Source organism: Watersipora subatra, chromosome 4, assembly GCF_963576615.1.
Source record: "Watersipora subatra chromosome 4, tzWatSuba1.1, whole genome shotgun sequence".
Classification (NCBI taxonomy): Eukaryota; Metazoa; Bryozoa; class Gymnolaemata; order Cheilostomatida; family Watersiporidae; genus Watersipora; species Watersipora subatra.
Window position 1 is genome coordinate 57734934 of NC_088711.1, and position 27723 is coordinate 57762656.

General features: G+C 34.1%; 1 long non-coding RNA gene across 1 annotated transcript; it reads left to right on the forward strand.

The window, feature by feature from the left end:
• Window positions 1–5980: 5980 nt before the first annotated feature.
• LOC137394792 (uncharacterized) lies at window positions 5981–27521 on the forward strand. Its single transcript, XR_010978375.1, has 6 exons — window positions 5981–6119; window positions 8899–8954; window positions 10694–10749; window positions 17574–17687; window positions 23209–23346; window positions 26834–27521. It is a non-coding gene; the product is annotated as an uncharacterized lncRNA (long non-coding RNA).
• Window positions 27522–27723: the final 202 nt, after the last annotated feature.

The window sequence follows — 27723 nt, forward strand, 5'->3', positions numbered from 1 at the left end:
GGCAACAACATATTAAAAAAAATCATCAAAATCTGAGACTATGAGGTTTTTTAGTTAAACTTGGTAAATTATATGCCAAATATATTTTTGCAAAACTCCAATTTTTAAAATAAAGCCAAAACATGTGTGCTTAACTGAAATGGTTGATTTTTACAGTCTCATTTTTATTTAATGAGTTTCCAACATACTTTTAACTTGTCCATGAATGACATTTGAACAAAGATAGCAACAGGGATTCACACAAACATCTATTAACAAGGGGACAAAAAGATTCTTACTTTTACCATATATCTGAAAAATATTAGGAAAACTTGGAAATGTTTATAATACAATAAATTCTTTATACTTCAAAGTTTAGTATGTCATAACTCAAATTATTTTAGAGTGTTTTTTATCATGACCATGTCTAATAGTTGTTGAGATGAATTGTTGAAAAAACGCAACTAGATGCGAAAATTCAATTATTATCACAATTTTCTTATTACACACGCTGTCTGTTGGCATGTAGCAGCCACAAGTAAAAAGGCTTGACCTCAATATTAATTAACATCTATGGAGCCAGGTGCCCTTTTTGAGAACCCGCAAGGTTGGCCTTGGTGTCATGAAAGCAACCAGCATGAAGTTTTGGCCTTCAGTTACCACAGTTCTTAGATGGGTTATTTAAGAGACAGGAGTGGTTTTGAAGTATTTGACGGTGCGATTTATAAGATTTTGAAGCGATGTTGAGGCCTTCACTGTTGGTTTGCACCTTCTTTAAAAACTCCATGTATCAGGAGGGGAGGAGTCTACAAATGCTATAATATAGTTATTTTGATTATACTTCAACATTAGTCATATTGGATGATGTAGCAATGAAAATGTGAGTGAAGCCAAGATTAATTTGTATCATCAGCTTGCGTTCAGCTCTGTATTTTGCCAGATCATCAAGCCAGCCCGTAAAACAATGTTACCTAACCAACCTCAGAGCTAACCTTTAGAGCTAATTGTGGTGTACCAATTCATTGCCTATAGTTGCTGGGACAGGCACAAATTTCGGTCTGTTACTCCCTTTATTTTTAGCCCTGCCTAATTTAGGTGCAGGTGACCAATGGACTGAGAAATATGGGTCAGAGTGGTCAAGTTTCAGCTGATTGCCGAGGTTTATCCTGTGGGCCTATAAATACACCTATTTATGAAGCAAGACTAACATTAATCGTCACAGTATTGCTAGATGTGACAGATATGTTATTTACGGCTGCTGCAGTCAAAGCAAGGCCAATGTTATTACAGCTGCTTATCTAGTATTTTGCAATATTATCACATACTCGTTATATACGCATTATGTGGCTCTCAGCCTGAAGGGCCAGTTTGTAAGGCAGAGCTAGTTAAAGAGTGGTAGAACACACATGGGAATAATAAAGCCTGCTCTGAAACACTTACTAGAATCAACATGTACATTCAAACATAAAACATTAAAAATACCTATTTTTGTTACGGTATATGCTTGCATGCTATATGCTGACCTTAGAGCAAATCAGATGATGCAGTTTACAGAAAGCTGTTTGGAAAATAGAACTGTCTGGGCCCTAGCTTGTATATTATTAATGTTAGCCGTTTGGCCTTGCTGCTAGAATTTTTAAGATAACACAATAGCAGTTTAAACAAGCGAGAATAAATAAATGCAGGGTTAAATCCAGATATATATATATACACAAATCTCAATGTTTGTCTGTCTGTCATTCATTCACCAAATTATAGCGATAAAGCTTTAGCAATGAGAAAATCGCCTTGCAGTATATTGGACTCATGACATTCAGAAAGCAAGTCTACTAACAAGAGTGACTAACCACAAGGCTAAGCTATTCTTATCACTCCCATCACTCTTACCATATACAGTAAACGCTCCTATAACGTAGGCCTATACTTCTTAGAACTAAAGTCTAGACGACATACATTTCTGTAAAGTTTTTGCTTTCGACTACCAAAAAAATTCCATATTACATGCTAAGTCGAGTAAGTTCTCAACTTTGATTTAAACGTTAGTTTATATTGATTGCTTCATATGCAAGAGAGAAGACTATGTGCATATAGCATTATACATATTATGTATATAATTTTTGTAGCAATCTAGTTGGTTGTGACAGATTGCCAGATGTACCGACAAAACAGAGAATAGGGTAATTGTGCAATGTTCATAAATATAAAGGCGATTGATTGGCGCAGGTGTTACAGCGTTAGTCCACCAATGTGAATGTAACGAGTGGGAGTATCATCACTAGTTCTATTTTTTCCTAACCTTGACCTCTGAGTACAGATAGGTGATGAGCAGGCAGAACAGCTTTTGTAAAATATTTTGTTGTTTTGTTTCCTCGTAGACATAAAATATTTGTTATTAGTTTTCCTTTGCAGATTATACATTGCTGTTTAGAAAAATTAGTAAATCGTTGTAAATGAACGTCAAATATGTACGCTCCCCAAGTTATTGTGGAAGTACTGAAAAATGGTAAAAAACAAATGAAGTTGATCAAAAACAGAGAAAAGTTGTCAATGCACCCTAATATTACTGCAGTTACAGTACACCCCACATATTTAAAAAAATTACGTCAAGTTTTTCCTCTTTGTATGCCCGAAAGGTCAGTTTGGAAAGGTCTTTGCATAGGTTGTGCAATTCACATGTATTTTAATGTTCTTATATTGTACAATCAATATATTGTAAACTTCACAGGAAAAGATTATTTATGCTGCAAGAGCTCGTAATGTAGGCCTACTGTATATTCTTTCAACGATTGGAAAAGCCAAAGTTGCACTTCCTATAGGTAGCTAATTGATATTACCTTTGGTGTTTTTTTTAAATCTAATTTTTACCATTATACATTTTTAGTTGGTAGTTTTCAATGGATTTCAATTTTCAATTTTCAATTTCAATTTCAAAGGTCCTGGTACACTCATGTTTCTGGTTTTCCTAAGATTCGATCACTAAATATACATATGACTAACAATATACAGTGTCGTATATGCTTTCACTGTCGTATGCTTATTTATGTGAAATATATGGTCGACTGCGCATTTTCACGAACTTCCCAGTAATTGCGTAGTAGCCTAATTTTATTATCCGTTGACAACATAACCAATGATATTTAGGACTTTTATGGTATTGACAATGTTGTCCAAAAATGTTGTATTAAATTAGCATTGAATCACAAGGTAATTTTAAATTTTTGTTTGGAAATTTCCAACCGAAAAAACCAACATTATTGTGTAAGTTTTATGTAAGAACCTTCCGAGATACATGTGAATTGGATTACCTATCATAAGCAGAGTAGGATTAAGTCTGTCATTAAATACGTCATTAATAATAATTTTAGCACTGGCTCACATTCAATCATCTGTTAAAGTATTCATGATGTTTGTCGTCATTAGTTAGTCTTGCCTAAGGTATGTTATGGTATGCTATTATAAAGCAATTATGCTGTGGTTTTTGTATCTGTTTTTGTCGTTGATGAGTTATGCTAGTAGCATTGTTTTGCTGGAGTCAGTGAGCTATGTATGCTTTAACAGTAAAGGAGAGTATCACAACAGAGCTGAAGATGAGAGGCATTTAGTGAATTTTAGTAGAGCAAGATACATAACTTACATTAGACAACAGATAATGACTTATGTTGATGATATTATAGCTAATTCAGATTTACTTTTTTTTTCAATAAACCGACAAAAAATAGCAGCACTGACTCTGATGGTAGTGAAAGTAATATTTTTGTAAGAGTAAGAAATATTGAGGAGGATTGTTTTAGCTTTGTAGTGATTGTACTTTACATCGCTTTATCAATGCACAAAAAAGTTATAAAAACAAACTGAAATATTGTTTCCAAGTCTATTTATAAAAGCCTTTTATGAAATTTTTTTCATATCAAATATTCCAGATTTATAGTTTTATACAATTATTGTTATGAAAATGAAATACAGATCAACAACATACTATAGGGCTCAGCAAACGTTCAGAGTATGACATAGCAGAACAGTAGAACCTCAGCACATTTACTATTACGCAATCTAGACAGAAACTGGTAGCCACTCCCTAATTGATTCATTATACCAACTACCTAACTGTATATGTAGAAGTAAAAGCATTAGCTCTTGCTACTATGCTTTTGAAATGCACAAAATGCCATTTATTTGCATTGCAATTAAGTAGCTTGGCTATCTATCACAAACCACTCAAGAAAACATGTTTTTCAATTCTTAATGAAATTGTTGCCATAAAATTTGGCCAATATCTTATAATTGAGTTATATAACATCTATTATAGATGTTATATAACCCAATAATAAGATATTGGCCAAATTTTCTGATACAATAATAATAATACATTAGTTACTTATTTGGCTTCAGCTGTTAGCCAAACCTAAAAAAACAGCAACCTATTTGGGCTAGGGGCGCTTATCGGATCCAATCATTAGTATTTACAAGTTTGGATTAAACCAAACAATGTTCTTCTGTTTTTTAGGTGTGAGCTGTCATCACAAACTTGGAGAATGATTAAGCTAGGCTCCTTTTTAACTTCCCACCCTTTCATAAGTTTCATTATCTTTTTAGACAGCCGTTGCCTGTTCAATTAGAACTCCTGGCATTCAAACTGTGGTTCATTGTTCAATTCTCAAATAGGCTCCTATGGATGGCCAGATCTACATCAACCCCTGAAATGTTCTCTTAGCCAATGTTCTCCGCTAATAACTGTTACTTGTTATTGCTATAATAGTTCAAAAAGATTGTGTTGGCAGAAGATTGTTCCATCATACAATAGTTTTCAATTATTATCATGTATGTTTTATTAGGAGTTGCATAATTTCCAATTAGGGATTTTAAATGTTTTTCAATTTGATGAATCCAAACATCTATGTTTAGAATGATTGTGATTAGAAATAATCACTGCCAGAGCAACGAGCTATGGGGATCAGTGAATGTCCAATTTGGCGCAGCAGACCCTCAATGCTAAAGTAATTACGTAATACCTATGGAGTGTCTCCAGCTCGACAAAGGATGAGAGAAATTAACAGCAAATGACACAGCAAAAGTGTAGCAGTGCCTGGCTTTGATAGAGACACACTAATTAAGGCAATGTCATTTCACTGTCACTCTGAACTTTGACGTTTTTACTTACTCCAATGCTTTCAGTAAAAGGCTTTCAATAAATTTTAAAGATGTTGTATTTACTCAGATATCATATATATTAAACTGCAAAAAAAAAGATTTAACAAAAGTTTTTACTGCCGCTTAATGTAGCAGTGTTTTTAAACTACTGTCATTGACAATCAGTTAGCCATGATGGATTAAGCATGCTGATAGCTTGTGAACTGTATACTGTTTTAAAGCTTTGCAGAAAGCCATGCAGTCTTAAAATAAATTTCATAGACATACCAGATAGGTGAGCCTTCCAGAAAGCATTTAAAAAACATTAAAAGGCACCTATATGCTTCAAATGAATTTTTTTCTAAAGCATTTTATGCACTATGCAAATATTGTTTTTTAAATTTGTGCTCAAATTCATCCCCGCTTTCATCATTGCCTTTTGAACTGATGATTTGGCAAGTCTCTTGCAGTTATTGTTTTAAAAATATAATGATATATTGTATATATATATATATATTATTGTGCATGTGGTAGCGTATAAATTAAAACCATCAAAAATTTACAAATCCTGTAGTGAAGTTTATCTTATCTTGAAATTATCAAAGTGTGGCACTCCTTTGTCTGCGCATGCTAAGGTGAGGCCGGGTTCAGACCTGGGGACAGCTGCGTAATCTCGACTCATTATGTATCCAACAGCTGGAAAGCAAACAAATTGTGTAGCTGCGTATAGTCATCAAATTAATTTAATTGCGCAAATGACGACATTTCTTTCTGTAGGACATAATAGTCGCGCACTCTGAGCTTGTAGTCCATGAGCGATCGCTTGCATAACAGGTACTCTGTCTCACGTGTCTTAGATGCCATATTGGTTCGAACCAGGCCTAAGTAAGGCTGTAAAACTAACTCATTCCATCTCGTTTCAGTCAGACTTTTAGCTTTTAGTTTCTGATTTAGACGAACAAGGATAGGCTAAAACTCTATTTAAGAAATAGGACAGATAGTGAAGGTAGCAGGTATGTGTGCTTATGCTTTAGCTCTGGCTTACCATGTACTTTGGAGATTACATTGAACTAAAGAATTTATGGTTGTCACTCATCCAAAGTAACAAAAAATTAGGACTTTTATTAGAAGCCTGAATGATTGTAGCCTAGCATTTATTTTATATTCATGTTTTTGATGCAGTCACTCTGACTTTATATATGTGTTAGTCGTATAACAACTGAAAAGCAGAAAATCAAAGAAGATAAAGGCTGTTATGAATGCTTAGATATAAAGTTATAGGGAGCAAAAAATATGCAGGTACAAAACCCACCTGACCGCGCAGGCCAAGACAACATATGTAGTTTTAAACTCTGCAGATAACTGTAGAAATGTCAAGTGATTTGCAGGAATTGAGAGTCGCTATCCTTGGTAATGTTTCCGTAGATATGGATTACAGAAAAATGTTGTCTTGCTAACTGGTTGCTAGATGCAGGCTTTACATTAAAGCTTCAAGGTCGCGCATGATAAGTTTTTCAACATTTTAAAGATGTCAAGGGATTCAAAAATGTACAGCAACTGTTTCAATAATATGGTTTACAGAAGGATATTTAAGAATTGAATAGTGAAATGGTATATAATTTATATTGTAATATTCATACAAAAATTATTTCCGTACCATATGCTTATCAAAGCTTCCATTGCAAGGCAAAAGTTAGCAGTAGTTCATTTTTCAGTATAGAAATATAGGACGAAAAATGGATGTAAAATGAGCAACATTGTATAATGCTAGAACTACATGTAGCATCAGCTTTGCTAGCAAGGCTTCATGAAGGATATTAGATACGCATGACATGAGGAAAATCTTTTACCATGGATGTTTATACTATCAAATGATATTATTAATATTCCCAGTCGCAGATATTACTTTAGGGAAAATGACTATTTTGCCATTAGCTTAGCTTTTGAATATTTTTTTGATTAGCTAATCAACCATGATACAGATACATGCAAAATAATTAAGCTCTTTGTATACACATTAATATACTAGTTAGCAACAAATTTGTGTGTAGCATTAGCAAAATCAATGGCTAAAATTTGCTTTATAGTTTTCCAGTGTGCTGCAGGACACTTTTTGTCTCTTGTGAGCTTTAGCTTTCAGAGCCAGACATTACCCAGTTCAAGAACTGAAGGTCATAATCTAGTAGCTAGCATTATTTAAACATCCATTTGTATATAGCTGAGGGTATGGCATTATGTAATAGCATGGCTGGTGGTTGTTTAGTTCAGGCTAATCCCATCAGCCACTGTCAACACCTCGCTGGCACTTGTTACATGCATTACTCTTGTCTTTGTCTTGTCACATTAGTCTTTGTCTATTGGTGCGTTTAAACTGGCCGATTTTGTCACCCATTTTGTCGAGCACAGACCAATTTGATGAGTCGGTGTCGGCATCGGTCGGTGTGAGCAAAGAGATCGGTGTTGGTACTGATTTGAAAGTCGGTGTCGGTGAATCCCAGCAGCTCATCAGCCAATCAGAAGCTAAGAGCCTCTGATTAAATGAGCCTAAGCTTTAATGACAGTTCTAAGTTTATGAAACGAAAGGGCTAGGTTTAATGAGAGGCTAGGACACTGTTATTAAACTTTCCCTAGTGCTCTTTCTGATAGTGAGCTTTTATTTAAAGTAATTAAAAGTGAATAGCCAGTTGTATGACTACTACTAGTACTACTGCTAGTTCTACTACATGTAGCCTACTACTTTAAAGGAATTTGCCGGTCCTTACTTGGCACGATCTAAATTATTTCATACAGAAATAAATTGAGTGTGATTTTATTCAATGTTTTATTAGCGAAGGAAATTTACTAGCCGAGGAGCGTACGGACATTTGCTCTGTCTACTAAGTGTGCGTTGCTCCCTTATATACAATAAAATTGCCCGTTACGGCTAACGGGACTGAGTAGGAACACCAGGTAATAATGTTTAAATGGCCAATAATTAGGCCCGCTAGTGCGCTGATATGGCAACATAAACGACGACAATTGATAGTCTAACAAGTAACAAGGCTATAATGAAAAGGAAGACACATATAATAAAATATTTATAGACTTAAAATATATACAAACATATAATTACATATAATACAGACTGTCAGAGCTCCCGCAGCCGATCCTACCATCAACAAAATCTAATCGTCATCGGAAGATTCCATTCGGCAATCAGTAGTTGCTTCTAGCGGTAGTATTAGGAGCAGTAGTAATAGTGTAGTACTAGTATATAATTTTCCACATCAAGCGCGTTGATTTTTATGTGTACTCGTCTTTGCGTGGTCGGGTGAAGGTCAGAAGATACATGATACATGATACAGATACAGATACATGCAAAATAATTAAGCTCTCTGTATACACATTAATATGTTAGTTAGCAACAAATTTGTGTGTAGCATTAGCAAAATCAGTGACTAAATTTGCTTGATAGTTCTCCAATGTGCTGTGGGACACCTTTTGTATCTTGCGAGCTTTAGCTTTCAGAGCCAAACATTACCCAGTTCAAGAACTGAAGGTCATAATCTAGTAGCTAGCATTATTTAAACATCCATTTGTGTTTAGCTGAGTGTATGGCATTATGTAATAGCGCGGCTGGTGATTGTTTGGTTCAGAGAAATGGCTAATCCCATCAGCCACTGTCAACACCTCGCTGGCGCTTGTTACATGCGTTACTCATACGTCTTTGTCTAACTTGTGATTTACTGTCGAACTTGCCTTGGTCAACATGAAGAATGCATGCTAATCATCAATTGTCTTTTTTTCCTGTAGATTCTGCAATTGTGTTTCGTAATGGTGCTATGATGCCCGACTTGCTTTTGTTGCAGGTATGTACTGACAAGATAAAACAATCTGCCTCTTTTTTTAATTTTGTTTTTCAGGGTTCAATTATATAGTCTATAATTTTGACAACAACTGCGACTTAGTCTTTAGCTGAACGCCTTTTTTTCTTGTTATTTTTTTACTGTTATTCATGCCAACAAGAAATTTAAAAATCATGTTGTTTTAAATAATTATAATAAGAGCCTATGGAATACTATTTAAAATAGCCTTTATCTGTAGGCCCACATAACAAAGATCATAATTAGCAATTGATTAAGCTCTGGTCATGACATTAAAATTAACATTTTTGTGGTTTAGTGTCATACTTAGCCTCTGAACATTGATTTCAATGTTTTCCAACTTGTTTCTAACTTGAAAGTTTTGAACTCTTGAGATTACACCATACTGACCCTCTTATAAAGCTAAACCCTGTATATAACAATTATGATTTCATCTAGTTTTCAATAGCCTAGCCAACTAACCTTACCCACACTGTGTAGTACTGTTCTCATGGTATTGTGGTTGACTTTTGTTAGTACAAAGTAGTATTATACTCACTGGAAATTCGAGAATTATCTTCTCTCAAATCTTGATATTTAAAAGTTTGAGTATTTTTATCTTGTTGGCTAGAATTTAGACTGATGCGTGTGAGATTTGGCGCATGAATTATTTGAACAGAATGGATTAATGCTGGGTTTACTGGGACTGAAAGATGTGTGATATTCAACAACCAGGCTTGCTATGAACTACAGCAACTATGGAAATAATTATAATTGCATTTCAATATCATGATGACTAAGCTGGCGTCTTGTAATAAATTAGGTTGTACACATAAAACACCATAGATATAGCATGTTTCAGTCAGTTCTACTAGTTCAATTAAATATGACATGGAGCCAAGTAGTGTTTTTATAATTTTAGTCTCCATTCTTCTGATTTGAGATTCTGACGCTTGTCGCCAATGTTTTTGTAGTTCTACCTGCGAAATGATAAAAAGTTATTTTTACCTGTAAAATTACAATTTAAGTATATATATTGAATAATACTTAAATTGTTCTATATACTCGAAGAAGAGATAGAGATAAGGTTTGAGTGATCAAAAAAGATACCTGTATGCAGGGACAAGAACACTCCAGATAACCTAATCGCAAACCAAGAAAACCTCTGTAGTCATAAAATTCGAAGAAACTGTAGAAATGTCAAGCGATTAGCAGTAGTCGAGAGTTGCTATAATTCATAATGCTTTGGTAGATATGAAATACTAAATAATTTTTCAGCAAGCTTACCTTTTGAACCATGATACAGATACATGCAAAATAATTAAGCTCTCTGTATACACATTAATATGCTAGTTAGCAACAAATTTGTGTGTAGCATTAGCAAAATCAGTGACTAAATTTGCTTGATAGTTCTCCAATGTGCTGTGGGACACCTTTTGTATCTTGCGAGCTTTAGCTTTCAGAGCCAAACATTTCCCAGTTCAAGAACTGAAGGTCATAATCTAGTAGTTAGCATTATTTAAACATCCATTTGTGTTTAGCTGAGTGTATGGCATTATGTAATATCGCGGCTGGTGATTATTTGGTTCAGAGAAATGGCTAATCCCATCAGCCACTGTCAACACCTCGCTGGCACTTGTTACATGCGTTACTCATACGTCTTTGTCTAACTTGTGATTTACTGTCGAACTTGCCTTGGTCAACAAGAATGCATGCTAATCATCAATTGTCTTTTTTTCCTGTAGATTCTGCAATTGTGTTTCGTAATGGTGCTATGATGCCCGACTTGCTTTTGTTGCAGGTATGTACTGCCAAGATAAAACAATCTGCCTCTTTTTTTAATTTTGTTTTTCAGGGTTCAATTATATAGTCTATAATTTTAACAACAACTGCGACTTAGTCTTTAGCTGAACGCCTTTTTTTCTTGTTATTTTTTTACTGTTATTCATGCCAACAAGAAATTTAAAAATCTTGTTGTTTTAAATAATTATAATAAGAGCCTATAGAATACTATTTAAAATAGCCTTTCTCTGTAGGCCCACATAACAAAGATCATAATTAGCAATTGATTAAGCTCTGGTCATGACATTAAAATTAACATTTTTGTGGTTTAGTGTCATGCTTAGCCTCTGAACATTGATTTCAATGTTTTCCAACTTGTTTCCAACTTGAAAGTTTTGAACTCTTGAGATTACACCATACTGACCCTCTTATAAAGCTAAACCCTGTATATAACAATTATGATTTCATCTAGTTTTCAATAGCCTAGCCGACTAACCTTACCCACACTGTGTAGTACTGTTCTCATGGTATTGTGGTTGACTTTTGTTAGTACAAAGTAGTATTATACTCACTGGAAATTCGAGAATTATCTTCTCTCAAATCTTGATATTTAAAAGTTTGAGTATTTTTATCTTGTTGGCTAGAATTTTGACTGCTGAGTTTGAGATTTGGCACAAGAACTCTTTGAGCAGAATGTATAAGTGCTGGGTTTACTCCACTTGAAAGATGTGCAATATTCAGCAACTATGCTTGCTATGGACTAATGCAACTCGGGAAATAATTATAGTTGCACTTAAATATCACGCTGACTATGCTGGTGTCATGTATTAAGTTATGTTTTACAAAAAAAAAACGCTGGAGATGTAGCATGTTTCAGTCAGTTCAACTTGTTCAATTAAAATGACATAGAATGGTGTAGTGTTTTATAATTTTAGTCTCCAATCTTCTGATTTGAGATTATCACGCTTGTTGTCAATGTTTTTGTAGTTGTACCTGCAAAACAAAAGAAAATTATTTTTCATTTGTTTTTACAATTTAGGTATAAGGAACAATACTAAATAAAAGAATAAATAATGCAGTATCTCATCAATGTTAGCCCTCTGAACCCTCACAGCTGGTATTACGGAATCGCGTAGGCTGTGGCAGAAACCTTAACGGCGGAATACAGGCTTCCACATGGTTCTGTTTACAAAATATGTTTTTAAGCAACAGCAAAAACTAATAAAATTAATTCTTTCGCAGGATGTTAGATTCTAAATTTCACTTCCATTTGTAACATTTTTCACTTATCTTTATCTACTTCCTTCATTATAATAACACATTTTATTAGAATGATATCGCGAAACAATCAATACGACTCATTCGTTGGTAGGTCATAAATGACTGTGATACAAATGTAGAAAATTATGATAATAAATATAAATTTCCAGTATATTTTGAGTCATGAAAGGATGATGAGTGTGCTATGGATGAATATTATATGTAAATGTTTAATCAGTGGTTAAAATCGTGCGAACTTTTATAGTTTTAGCCCGAATAATGGTGACATACTGTTTTTTTCTGTTTGATGACATCTGCTGTAGGTTGTCCGACTTTTTGTGCTGCTGTTTCACCAAATATGATTGCATTGTTAGCACGTTTAGATATATTTGGTAAAAAATTAATAACTTCGGATTGCTGGACATATCGTCTAGGTTTACTGACACGCATTGATTAGATCGAGCAAGGATCAACGGGTTAAAACTCGGTTTTGTATCATGGATTTTTACAAGTTTGTATTTATATTTAACAACTATGATATTATCTTACATGTATTTACATAGCATTGTCTAATTTATTTGAAAATTATAGAGCTTTAACTAGCAAATGTGGTTGCTGCCTAATGACACAGGCTTGGGTAATATTTCATACCAAGGGTTAGTACAAAGCCATTTGCATAGCTATTCATCCATATCTCGTGTACTGCTTTTCATTTGACCAGCACTTTATGTATTTCTATATCAAATTCATTGACATATAAACCGGTGGTGACTCACGGTTCCTTCATCTATATAGGCCTGGGCGGTCATCAAGGTCCTCTTCCTTGCATTGTCTTCCGGAAGATTTTGGCGATGAGTAGATCATAAATGTCAGTTGAACGCTTCTTCCCTGTCATTAGACACACACCCAACCTAATTTTAAACAGCTGGTAAGTCATCATTGACTACTTGACTTGATGGGCTTTGTACCTAATGACCTCCCATATACTTTCAACACATTAGTCATAACTTATAATAAACTTTCATGGGTAGCAAAATAGTAAATGATGCAGAATTTGAAGCTAACACGAGTCAATACACAAACCGGAGTCAATACACAAACCGGCTATAAGAAATCAATTGATTCTTCAGAAGATTGTGTCAGTCTACCCCAAACCTTCAAAATAAATATATTGATATATGTATATATATATATATATATATATATATATATATATATATATATATATATATATATATATATATATATATATATATATATATATATATATATATATAACAAAAGCCAATGGATAGATTTAAGAATTCAAGCAATTTATTTTTACACAAATTCTGTACCATTCACTATCTCGCTACCCACTTTCGCCTTGAAATTCTAGAAATTAGAGATGCGAGTTTGCAAGGTGGTTTTTGAAGTATCACTAAATGCCCAAGGATGCGAGAGGCCAGTTACGGAAACTACATCACTTGGTTTTCCCGTCAGGTCTGCTTTAATTTTGTTTTAAAAAGGTTGGCTGAAAATGAGAGTATAAGCAAATTGAAAAGTTTGAATCCAAGAAGAGATGATTTAAAAATGAAAATGAAGAAAAAATAGAATTAGCTCTAATATAAGATCAGAGCATTTTTTTCAAGTATGTTTTATCAAGCTAAATTCAGTTATATTAAATTTATACTTTAAGTTTGTTTATGCGATTTCACAAAAGTGTAGAGTACCAAGCGTGTTGCATCAAGTCTCTCTCACACCGTCATTAGTGCTATGACTCTCAGAAAGGTCAGAAATTCATACGGTATGCTACTGTATGGACTGCTGCATACTGCCACTACTCAAAATTATGTTATACATAATACTGCTACATTTTAATGCAGACCATAACCTTTACATAGGTATTTGTAACCTTGGAGGCATGGGTATAGAGCATGAATAGATAAAATCATGTATTTTTTCATTGTTATATCTCTTATTGGTAGTTTTTTAGAGGATGGCAACACAATAATTTATCTTTAGTTAATTTAAATGAAAAACATTTTTTGAGATAGGACTTTAAGAAAATTAACTTGCGAGCTTTTGTCCAAGAATGCATTTTGCTCTCATATCAGACATGGCTGTACAGTAGGCGCTCCTAAAAGGGGATGATCGGTTCCAGGAACGTTTACATGATAAGGATTTTTCATTATAAGAATGTTAACATACATTTGTACATGTAAATTATCTAAACCATTTCAGGGCCTTTCCAAACTCGCTCATGTGAGAATCTGACTTAAATTCTTTTGAATGTATTGGCGGTGCCTTAACTGCATTATTATTGGTTTTCATCGACAACTTTTCATGATCAACCTCATTGGTTTAATAGACCATGATTGTGGTAATTTGACAATAATTTGATGAAGAGCGCATAGTTTTGACGCGACAGCGACTTACAACAATTGACTAAAAAAAAATAGTTTCACTATAAAAAAGCGGTAGTACCTTTTCGTCATCTATTCGTCCTTAAGAGCTCAAGATTGCAACTCCAACTTGTGACATTCAGATGCACTGACCAATAGCCTTAAAAGTATTTATTAACAATTGCACTGCTATATGTACCTATTCTCTGTTCCGTCGTCACTTCAGACAAATTATCACAAGAGTCAGAATGTCATGGAAATTGTATGTATTATATGTATAATGCTTTATGTACAGTGTTGGGAAAAAATCTTTGTCCGCCTGTTTAAGTAAGTGTAGCACTGCAATAAATTCATCATAACTTGGAAATATTTTGCACCGCATACATAAAACCCTGTATCAAAACAATCCTAATGAGCTGAAGAATAGAAATAACTAGATTTTAAAATTGTCAAATATCTTCTATTGTATCAACCGCTGCCTACTCATTCACACTACATACCAGAAAATATGTTATCGCAAATTTTGTTATTATCTCTTCTTTAGTTATTTTCTAAATTGAAAATAACAGTCTTGTACTGTTATGGGCCCAGAAAAAAGCCATTGGGGTTGTTTTGCATTTCAATATTTTATCTGGTAGCCTTTGCAGACTATAACCATTCTGCAGCCTTAGGCATGCTGTGAACAAGCCTCACGAGCGCTTGAGTGTTCATAATCTGAAACCAGCAATCATGTTGGACAGCTGGTTTTTTCAAACGCCTTGATCGTGGTAGATCTTTGGTGGTTTGATGCTGCGTTCATTTCTTTACCACTTAATTTTCTTTAGATCGAAATACTCTAAGCTTCTTCGCTATTTTTCTACTGCTCAGATTGGCCATCGTATGCAGGTGAATGATGAGGCCGTTGACACATTTCTTATCCATGGTTGATGTTGACGCTGGTATGAATTCTGGGATCTTTAGCTGTTCCTTTTTTAACAAGCAAAACTGTAAGCCTTTGCTGCACATGCTGTCCAAAAGGACCCGTATTGTTGTAATAATATTCCACTTGAAAATTAATAATGTCATATTGCGTTTGAAAATGAGTTAATAAGCACTGATTCACATTGATTGGCCTAAAATTGATTATTGATCCCTGATTAACCCTAATTTTATTACTGATGGTGTCAACAAGATCTAATGTTAACTTACTTTTAAATGATGCATGGTTTGTCAGGGTTCAATCCCTCTACATGACTACAACAACAAATTTACCTAAAATGGGCAGTGAGGTTTGAGGTGGACAAAGACTTTCTGACACCACTGTATGTCGCTTTCTTTTCTTGCAGGTGTGGCAAGACAGACTAACACTCAAATCGAACTTTAGAACTCGCCCGATGATACACTTTAAGTTATATGGCGTTTTTTACGCGGTACGAAGCAAAAACTTTACAAAATTGCCTGACTTTTTCTAGAATTTATGCTATAGGAGGTATATGTTATAGGAGCATCTAATTTACTCTAAAAGACCATGTGAGTTTGTGAGGTACAAATATCATGTTTAAAGTGTGCAATAGCTCCCATGTAGGATACTTTTGCTCCCTCATCACTAATTGAACTCTGTTCCAAATTTTGGTCAGGTTACCACGTTTTGTCACAATGTCTCAGCATTTATGCTATATTTTTTTGTAGACAAATAAAGTTTATTGTGTATTATCTATTTTTTATCACTTTTAGCCTTGCTTGTCCTCTAGCGCAAAGCCGACCTATTGCTCCTAGCTGTGACTCTGGCACTTATGGGATAAAAGTGCAAGCTGAGTTATCAGTTAAGATTTTGACAGAACTGTTCATGAAATGAGTGTGAGAGTGCTTTAATTTCAATGCTGTAGTTTATCCCATTTTCTTTCCACTCAACGTGGAATGTTTGATTAGTACAATATTTTAGGCAGTTTGAGGCAGCTTGTTTTTGGGACAATGTTTAATTATGACTGCTGATGTACTGGCGGTTAAGACATTTGAAAAGCTGATAATGGTGTTTTTTATAAAACCCCGACAATAAATGCAGAGGAATTTTTTGCTTTGTAGCATATTTGACTCAATAGAACAAGTGTTATCGCTGAAGCATTATCTTAAGGTGAAAACAAATTAGGCGATAATTAGAGCGATATTGCTGCGTGGCGCTAATCTGCGTTAAAATTCACTCAGCGTGTTCATGCAGAGCGATAAAGCTAGAATTTCTCTACACAACTTTATTGCTAACGAGATGCATTTCGATTGGTTGGATTTTACCAGAATGTAATTTTACGGCGGGTAATTATTTCTTACCGATGTTCAACAACGTACAGCAGCGCCAGTTTTCTATTTTGTTACGATTGAAACATCTTCAGAACGAACACTCAATTGTTCATGAATTTAATAATAGCACTCCCAGTTCTGTCCATCATAACAAACAAAATTAAAAAAAAATCTGAGTTGAAATCCAACATCTGGAGTCAATCGTTGCGCCGGTTGACCATCTTGAGAAGGGTAAATATTTAATATATTAAATATGAAAAACCACTACAAAATATAATATGTATAAAAAATTTGTAAAAACAATACAGTTAAAAATACAAGAATCGTTTTTCTTTTGTCTTTTTATAGTGTAGGCAGTGTACACTCTTTGAAAGGAAGATAGGTTTAATAACAAATGTGGAGGTTGTTCATGTTGTAGCTCAGACGACGACATATTGACTGGCCTAAATTTATTAACAACTCCGAAAAAACTGATGATACGGATTTTTATTGGCAGTTTGTGAGCGTGCCCATTATATCATTTACTAGTAAATCGCTCAAGTGTGTTTATGCACGCACGAGCGATATCTTCGCCCTCCTCATGACGCTTGTAATAAAATCGCCCTGTTTGGACCTTAAAAGCTCCTTGCTATATTTTCAAAAAAAAGTGAATATACCTAAACCTATACCTATACTGAGAAGGTAACATACCTCCTCAAATAGAGGTGGCGTTCATTAAAAAGATGGCGCTCGATTTTCAAAGCACTCTCCTGATGTGGTCCCAAATAGCGGTGCCAATCAAATCAAGGTGCATTCAAATATAGGTTTAACGGTAGCTCACTTTCAACATTTCTTCCAATACCAAATTGAAGGTGGTCAGAGACTCTGTGCATAAAGTCCTCATCAACTTATTTTTTTATACAATGTTAAAAACTTTGTGCTTTTGTAGAAGTTGTTTAATCTGGAGAACGAAGATGAGCTCACCAAGCAGAACTATTGTTCTTTAATCATATTCTCACAGAACTAATCATATTGGCCTACAAGTTTTTTGAAAAACTGAAGGGTAAGTTGATGAGTCCTCTACCTTTTGTAGTCCTAATCTTCTTATAATTAAATTGGGCTTTGATGACTAAAGTGAGCTCTGGAGACTGCAGTCATTACATTGGGTAGTTGGCTACACTAAAATACTATAGCACTGACAATCCGCAAAAATAGTAAAACAATAGTTATGAAGCAAAATAACCATGTATGGAGTGGCATCTACAATTGATATTTAAATTGTACAAATACAATATCAAAGTATTAAAATATTAACCATTTTTTAAAGATTGAATGTATTTCTTAATGAGTGTAGCCTGGGTTTTCCAAATGGAAAAAGTCTAAAACACAATCAGATTTTGGTCTAGTCCATTAATTGAGTGCATACAACAGGCTGCGCAGTGCAGCTCAGCACAATGTATGCTTATAACCAAGAGCAATGCGCTAAAAAAATCTTTGTACAAAACATTTCTTATTAGTGAGTAGGCAATTAGTTAGCCGGTCATATGTGTACCTAATAGAAAAAAACCAATCGCCATCCTGCATCTAACTAATAGAAAACATGTTAACAGCCAACAGGGACCAAAGTTTTTGAGAATCATTATTTTTGTTTTTACAGTTTATTATTGCAATAAACAGCTGTGTTAGACCTTTACAGCTACCAAGGTTTTAGAAATGGGCAATAAATAAACCTTTGGAAAATGGACTACTGATTGCTACCTATTGTATCAGCAAAAGAGGATGAGAACCTGACCAAGCTCATACTGCTATACACTTTTTAGATTTTTTGTCGGTAACATTAGGCGTAAAACCTTCTGCTGATTAATGTGTATGTTAAAAAACTCTGATAGGCGGTGTGGTTCATAAATAGGGTCATCTTAATCTGAGGGCACACTTCATTGGTGAAAATTAGGTCTTTAATAAGAGCCATCACATGTAGGACAAATTAATGTACCAAAGTCTGTTCTCTTCTAATAAAAAGTGTATTACGTTATTCAATAGAAAAATAATATGGTAATGATGCTACCACTACCAGGCACAATAGCCTTTTAGCTTTTACTTTGAACCAATTTTTATTTACCCTTTATAGCCACAATGTTTGCGCTTTAATTCTGAAGTTGTCTGTTCGTGTAATAATGTTCTATCTACCAATCTTTCATACAAATAAAAGTGTCCTCAAGAACCCTGGCCATCATTTTTTAGCTGTTTTTTTATGAAATCTAGAGGCATTTGAAACGTTCTTTCTTCCAACAGCGTCAATAATTGTTTAACCTTGTCTTAGCATTTTATAACATATTGAAGGGTAAAGTAACAATTTGTTCAAAACTTCATGAACTTGTGGTATGGCTCTTACTCTGTTTTTTACACTAAGTCTGCTTATAAAAATGCTGATGAAATGCAGTTGCATTTAAGTTCTGCATAAATTGTCTAAATTGTTTTTTATCACGGCTTCATTAAGAAATTAAATACTTGGTAAATTTTGATCTTGCAGCCATTTTTTCCCAATTGTGCACGCAGTATGATGCTCAATTACAACAAGGCATGAAGTAAATGTAATACGAAGCAGTTATTGCACTGATTTCTTATGTCTTAATTTTATTTTGAAGATGTTTCAGTGTGAACTCTTAAACTACCAATAGACCAGCTCGTTTGGCAATGTGTTACTGTATGGCCAAGTGCTGCATGATGCGGCTTTAGCAAGCTTTTGTACAAATTGTTTCCGATTACTGAGTAATTAGTAAATTACCTTATTACATCTATACCTGATTAAAAAAAGCTATTATTTGCATATTTTGAGCAAATAAGAATGCGTTTACAACCTGAGCATAGTATTGCTTTGCAAAAACTTGTTTTATGAAATCTTCTTACTGATGACCAGTAATTTCAGAAGCAATACAGCCATAAATGGTTACTAACTTCAGATCTATAGACTGAGTAACTTTATTGAGCAATAGTACTAATGAGAGTAATTATGTTCATCAGATTAATTAACATGTAAACTAATAATATTCATAAATCATCCGACTAGAGTTTTGTGCTTATCTCACAGTAATTTCAAAATGGACGAAAAGTGGTCCCTCTCACTCGGCAACTTGTTTGTAATATTTTTGGGGGCATGAACTAACATAAAAACTTATGCTGACAAACTTGCTATAAAAATATTGTTAATAAACATTTGGGGTGTAAAGTTATAACCATTTATACACTCTTTTTAGAAATTAGGTTTCACGAAACACTTATGTCGCGGTAGAGAGATCCATTTGGTAGTAAATGAGTTGAAGTTATAAGCAGGTAGATCATATGGGTCGCGGTCACAGAAACCATGGTTAAGTCGCAAATCACGAAGTTGAGTTATTCGACTTTGAAGTTGCACCAACTGAACTTATAATATTGGTAACAAATTTTGTAACCTGTAGTTCTGGACCAATCAAAGAGTGATCTTTCTGAATCTGAAGTCAGTTTAGCCAATACAAGTATTTTACCCTCGAAAAAAAACTTAAAACCGTTGCTATGCTAAACAAAAAGTACTGAAAAATGGTGTCCGATTAAAATAATTGTTTCTTTTTTGCCAATTTTAAAGGTAACTTTGACATTTTAGACACTTGTAATAAGTACTTTGGAATTCTAACTGATGTCAAAAGCAGTGAAAGTAAAGGGAGTTGCGGTGATATTTTCCTAACGATTCTTACCAGATTACTACAATATTTAATAATAAGAATAATTATTCAATTTTTATGAAATTATTATCAGATTTAGTTAGGAGAATAATTATTTGAGTTTGCAAGGTCGAAGTATATAGTGACCGATGGTGTGCAATATGTTACTGTTGTTAATTTTATAAAGATTTGGTTGATGATTTGGGTGTGCCCAATATCGCGATACTTTCAAGCTGTTTTTAATATCTGCAAAATTAAGTAATACACTTTCTTATAAATATACAGCTATTTCTTTGAAAACCAGCTAAAATCTGTTTAGATTTTTAAATTCAGCATAATTTTTTGGATCCAAGTGCAGAAATCTAGATAAATATCACAATATCTTGATATTGGTTGCTATGTCGTTTTGAAATGTAAACAAAACTGTACATTTGTTTTCGTTTCTCAAACTTTAACACCAGTTTTCTTGGAACTATGTTTTTGCACTAATGGTAAACGTGCTTCAGTTTTTTGACCATAAAATCTGCTGTAATTTGGCTAGAATCAAAATTTTGTTTGCTAAATCTTGTAATCCCGACTTACCATGAATTCTGTGATCATGACACATATTAATAGTTAATGCACTGTTTGGAACTTATAGTGCTATTGTAGAACTACGATAAAAAATATGTCATCACTAACAGAAATTAACTACCAGTTTTGATTTTGTATAGGTGTCTTGTTTTCTATTACAGATTTTAATGCGTTTGCAGGACAAAATGAAGCAACTGCAAAAGGTTTATTATATAATTTATTTCAAGTTATGTTATTATGATAAAACTTTCCGTAACAAACTTTCATTTGGCTAATACTTGTATCCATTTTTGACTAAAATAAGTCGAACCAATTTGTTTCACTCCTACTACCTGCTCTAAATTGGTGCAAATGGTCATCAGAAATGTGCTTTCTTTGCGCTGTTAAAATGACCCATTAAATGTACTTTAATTTGATGAAAACTCAAATATTGGTTAATTATTGGCTTTTCCAAAATACCGTAAAATACTCATCTGATTTGCATGTACGACTTAGCTGCCCAAGTTGTCAATGCATGGTACTGGAGCTTGTTATCATTTTGCTTGTTGAAGGTTGACTTGCAACAAAATTTCATTACGGTTATTTGGTATCAAAAGATTCACCATGGCTTACTCTGCTGTGTTGTAGGTGCAAAATATGGAGAACTGTGATTACAAGCTCTTAAAAGCTAAAAAAGAAACAGTTAATCTCCGCGATCCCGAAACCGCCGTAGATTGGAATCAATTTATTTCTCTGACATAGTAAAATGATTTGGTTATTGTTTTGACTCGTGATCTTCTCACATGAATTGTAAGTTCCGTAAAAGGCTCAATATAAAACTTCTTGTAGCACTAGTTTATGACATAAACTTTGGGTTTTACCAAAGAGCTCTTACCAAATATAGATGCTCGCTAGTTTACAACTTTGTTTTGGGTTGATCTAATCGTCTAGTCGCAATCTGATCATGTGACCCATGCTTCTTGCCAAACAGCGAGCATAATTTCCGCAGCATTTTTTGACTATCACAGGTGACCAACAGGCTTTTCATGCTTAGCAGATGATGATATGCATTCCTTCGAGCTAAGGTTTAAAATTAAACAATTTTTTATGGTAGGTTTTGAGATATCAGTGCTCAAAGTGACATCAATACAGGGATGAGGAAACAGATGCTTGAGGACAATAGACATCGTTTTATTGAATGCGTGAAGTGTATTTGTGAAATAATTTAAATGAATGAGGTTGCATGAAAGTGTAAACAGAAGCCATCTTGTTGAGCTACGTTGCATTTGACCCATTTTTGGAACGGGATTGTAATCTTCGGCAATTTTGTGATGGCGGCGATTAACTGTTCGCTTTTCAGCTTTTAAGAGCATGTTATCACATTTCTACGTATATTGCACATGCAACACAACAGAGTAAGACATAGTGAATCTTTTGATACCAAATAACTGTAGTGTGAATTTTGTTGCAAGTCAAGCTTTAAGCATTAGTGATCTTTTCGAAAAATGACAAGACTTTCTTTTGGAAACATACCTTTCAAGCAACAACGGTATGCGAGTGCCACTGTACGTAATTTTGATTAATATTCTTAAACTTCATAATCATTCTTAGTATTGACTAAGTATTATTGCTTTTTAGTTTGTGTATTTCTTTATGTAATTTTTATCTGTGAATGTTTAGCTGAAGCTTGTGCAGGGCTGTCATCAACAACAATTTAGTTGAATGTCATTTACTAGTTGTTCCGTTTTACAAATTGGACTGTGCCCTGTGAAATAACTGCTTTATTTTAATTGTGTATACAGCTCCTATTCACCCTTGCATGTTTATATTTGTCATGTTCTTGCATTCTGGTTGCCTGACCATTGACGATAGCACTTGTACAGACTATATGTAAGCATAGTGTCTGGGATAGGAACTGAAACTCACAGTTAAAACCTATGGTGACCAGCTCTAAACTTTACCTTGCAATAATATCTAAAAGCCAAGTCCAGATCAGGGTCAGACTACTGACTATCAATTTTACGAATGAGTAATTGCTTTTGAAATACCACTTCAACATTTGAAGTCCATTTTTTTAATAGGATATGAATAAGTTTTTACATTGCTTAACTCGCGTTCTTCTACTGCCTACAAATCACAATGATGACAAATATCAGAGCTGGGATTGAGAGTCATAAGCTAAAATATCAGATGCACTTCTGCTTGCTCAGTTTTTTCCTTTTTTTGCAGCAATCAATGGAGCTTGCAATTGATTAGCTATGAACAGAGTTTAATTTAAATCGGAAAATCATCTATTCAAAAAATGTGATATTTCTATTTTGTTATTACTAATTGCAGGGTGTTGCTATAACATGTTCCGCACCCACTCTGGTGCTAGACAAGTTATCTAAAGAATTGGCGATTCAAGGTTACAAAAGCTTACATATTTGGGGAGGTTTCTGGTCAGAGGAAAGCGGACAAAGGAACTTAGTGAAGGTAAATTATGGTGTCAAAACACCAAAATATTGAGTGACATAGAATGAACCTTGGTGAAAAACAATATTTTTTTAGATGTATTTTACAAATATTGAGATGAAAAATTTTGTGCTAGTCCGAAAATTTCAATAATATGTATTTGGACGATGTATCTAATAGTCTGCAACAAGCTATAGCTTTTTTTAAAAACTCTGAATGACACTCGTATTGCTTAACTTGCATTTTTGTACCATTTACAATCTCTGTTTGTGAGAAATGTACCTTTTGTTCCAAATCCAGTTCGGCCTGTCATAGCTGTTTTCTGAAGTCATCATTCAATTTTCGGGATTAACGGGGACCAGGGTCTTTTGTGGACAGTGAAAACCCACAAAAATAAAAAGTAATGTTTTTAAGTATATACATAAATGAGCCAAACTTTAAGGCCAAAACACTTGCATTGTTTCATTAGCATAATGTATTTGTTTCCTATGTGAAAAGTAAATTAATGTTCCTTTCATTGACTTTTGGGTCATATTCTAACTTAAATCCAAGTATTTTAACTCAAATTATGAATTTTTTGTACTATGGGCATAGGTCAGATTTTTATCTGGTTGGAATAGCTGTACAGCAAATTTTGCTATAATGTACATGTATACCTATTATAACGCAAATTCCTCTCAATGTAAAGAATTTATGTAAAGCTTTTGTTTGACCAACATAAGTAATGCCATATAGGGTAAAGTGTCAAGTTGGTGAAAATTCCCAAATTTATTAACAAAATTTTCAGAGTTGTCCTTAAAAATATCGCTTACATTCTTACCAAACTTGAGCAATGATAAGATGCATAGGGTTCGCTATTATAGATACCAATACATTGTTAAACTAGTTTGTCATTAGAGATTGTCATTTTTGTCAAAAATATGTAAAATGATTCGCCTCGCAAGAAATCAGAAATATTTGAAGGGGGTCTATCAGTGAAAGCTTTGGAGTGTTAATACAGACAGACTCCTACTTACGAACATTCGAGTTACGAACAACGGTACATACGAACAGGTCTGCGCGTATATTCATCGATAATACCGACGGTATTACCGACGTATTAGCGGCAGAAAGAGGCGCTATGTAGAAGCATCACCCAGCATCCACCTTCCTCTGCCCAGTTCGTTGCAGTGCATAAGTGTGTGAACGTATCTCCGATGCGCAAATAACTTTTTTATTTTTCCTGTATGTATTGTAAAGGAGTTTGCCGACCTTTACTTGGCACGATCTAGACTAATAAATAAAAAGAAGAGTGTGTGTAGTTTCATTCAGCTTTTTATTAGCGAAGGAAATTTCACTATTCAAGGAGCGTACATCTATCTGCTCTGCTCAAATAAATGAGAGCGCTCCGTTATATTCAGTAATATCAACCGTTCCGTTCTAACGGCAAACGGTGAGAACACCGGCTAACAAGGTGAATAAATAGGACCGCTAGCGAGTTGGTATGACAACAATAAAAGTGACGATAAATGATAGTGTTATGATGGGATATCAGATATAACAATAGCATAACGAGTGAAACAACGATATAATAAAAGGACAACACATTAAAAGGACAACAACGATAAGTTCCAGCAAACGATTAAAACAATGATATAATAAAAAAGGACAACACATACAATCAATAAGAAATGCAGTGTCATGGCCCGGCGTCCACCACAGTATTCTCTCTATTTTATTAAAAAGTTTTTTCAGTACAAACCAATTTACAGGTTACTTATACAAGCCTTAAACATACTTATATAAACCTTCAATATACTTATGTACATGTAGGCATAAATAATAAATAAATACATTTTGAGCATAAATTATAATACAAAATATAGCACTGAAGCAACTTACGAACAAATTCACTGCACAAACAAATGTTCGGAACGTAACTCGTTCATAGGTTGGGGACCGTCTGTATACCAAGCTGAATGTCATGATATCTAGTCTCATCAAAATCTATCTTGCTCCCAAGCTCTTCCCGACGATGGATAAATGATAAGTCATACAGACACTGATTTTACTTTGTTAGCTAGCCGCAACAAGTAGCAGTCTGTCTCTTGTGGCTTTTATTCACCTCACCTTCTTTTTGATCTCCAAATTCATGTTTACTACCTTCAAAACTGAATGTTTTTTTAATTGCCAAATCAGTTGATATCAGCATCATAATTAAATTTTTAGCTGAGCTAGAATTTATTTTGGTCATCTCAAATAGTCTACGAAGATGAACTGTTATAAACGAGCGCATTTGCACAGACATGCTAATGGCAAAGAGTAGCTTTATTATATAAGCAGAGACTAAATAGTGTAAACAAAAGCTAAAAATATGTTTTAATAGAAACTTCTAAAATATTTAAAGAATTTCAATAGTGTCTATATAATTAATGATTAATGTATAATCCTAAATATTTAGGATTTGTTTGGAGTGCGCGAGAGGACAACTCTGCTTTGCAGAGTAACCTGGCAGTAACCCTATGCTTAATTTGTACATGTATGCATTGCAGTGAAAGGCATATTCATACACACCAACCTTACAGTGTTAAAGGCCAACTGAATGAAAAGGGACTTTTATACAATTTATAGTCAATTTGTGCATGAAAAAAATTGACTGTGTAGACAGTTAGGAATTTTACTCAGCTCAAGATTTTGAATCAACTTGGCTTGTACTAAAAAATACCATGGCAGTGTAGAGTGCTGTAAAAGATTATCAGTTGCAATAATTATGCAGTCAAATATTGCAAATTATTACAAGGTCAATTAGCATAGTTGTAGTGTCAGTCTAGCAAGGTAAATGTTGCAAGTTCAAATCCTGTGGGATGCAAAATTTTTCCATTATCCAACGGTGGCTTTATATGGACAGACACGGTTCTCATCACAGTACAGGCTGAATGTGTAAAATTTTGTAGATTTTGGTGCATTTTGCTTAGAAATAAGAGGAATGGTAACGCTGTAATTATTAGTTTGTAAAGCAAAGCTTTTCTTAACCCAACTATTCATTACATTTTATATTTAAAAGATACCATTCTTACCTAATAGTTTGACAAAAAAGCTTTAGCTTAAAAGAAAGCATTAATGATAATGTTTGTTGTTTTTTACTTTTATTGAGTTAACTTGTGTTAACAACATCGAAACAAGAATGTTTAAGGCTTACTAGGTTAATTTTTTTTTAGGCAAAACATCAACATAGTGAGAACTGCAATCTCTTTAGGGAAAACATAATTATGCAGAGTTTTAGTGGGAAAGCATCTTCTGTGCGACCTAAATTTAGTACAGCCACCGATATAGATTGCTGGAAAAGCCTACTCTTCAAGTTTCTGGCCAATCTCCTAAGCGTTCTAAAACAACATGATGGAGCACACTTTTTAGTCAGTATTGTTTTAAAGCTGGTTTGATATCTTGGGAAAGTCTGTAAAATGAGTAATGTTCAACATTCTCCTAATTTTTAACTATACTAACAGGTTAATAACTGGTTTCTTTGCAGGTAGAGCAGCATATTTACCAGTGGAGGCAAAGTGGTCAAGATTGCCTAACCTTCAAACAACAAGTTGATGTTCAATTTCCAAAAAGGCATCCAGTGACTGAAATGACATCCAACCTTAAAGTTCTTTCTGTAGCTGGGCGTGTCTACAGTCAGCAAAGTTCCCTTGCGAATTGCTTCAAAGATCTCGAGCTAAAATCATATTTTAAACGTTGTGCAGAGCCCTTAGTTACAGCTACCACCACTCCACACATTATACTCGAGGTGCCAGGAAATGGTCACACAATTTGCAAGACAATTATGGAGCTCAGTGTTTTGAAGCTCTAAAGCTTTATTTGACAGAAATAAAATAGTCCACTTTTGTTGATGTTTTATGGTATTCTTGTGAATGCTTTGATTTTTAATCTTTTGGTAATGTAACAGCTGTTTGGCCTGCTTTTGATAGGTTGCTCCATTTGCACTAAAGACTTTTAGATTTATACAAACTCATTGTGTTTTAAGAATATTTTATTTGTCACCGTTGCACTCACTTAAGCAATTTGTTTGACGTACTTATATTGAGCATTCCTTTTCTGTAAACTCAACTCCTTGACGGGGTTGCTTAAAAAGTCAATTTTTTTCCTTATGAGTAAGTTTGGGCTTTTTTTAAAGAAATATGCTGACCAATGTTAATAAATGTGAGTTAGATATACATGCATGCAATCTGCACAGTGTGTTCAATGTTACTGCATGGTTTCATCGAACGCTCTTATCTGAAACCTGTTATAATCCAAAGGGCCCCACATATGCTATATTTCCCAGTTTTGCCTCAGTAGCAATGAATTGACTTAATCAAATTGTATAAGTAATAAATGTGGCCACAGGTATGCAAATATCCCATGATTGACATTTAT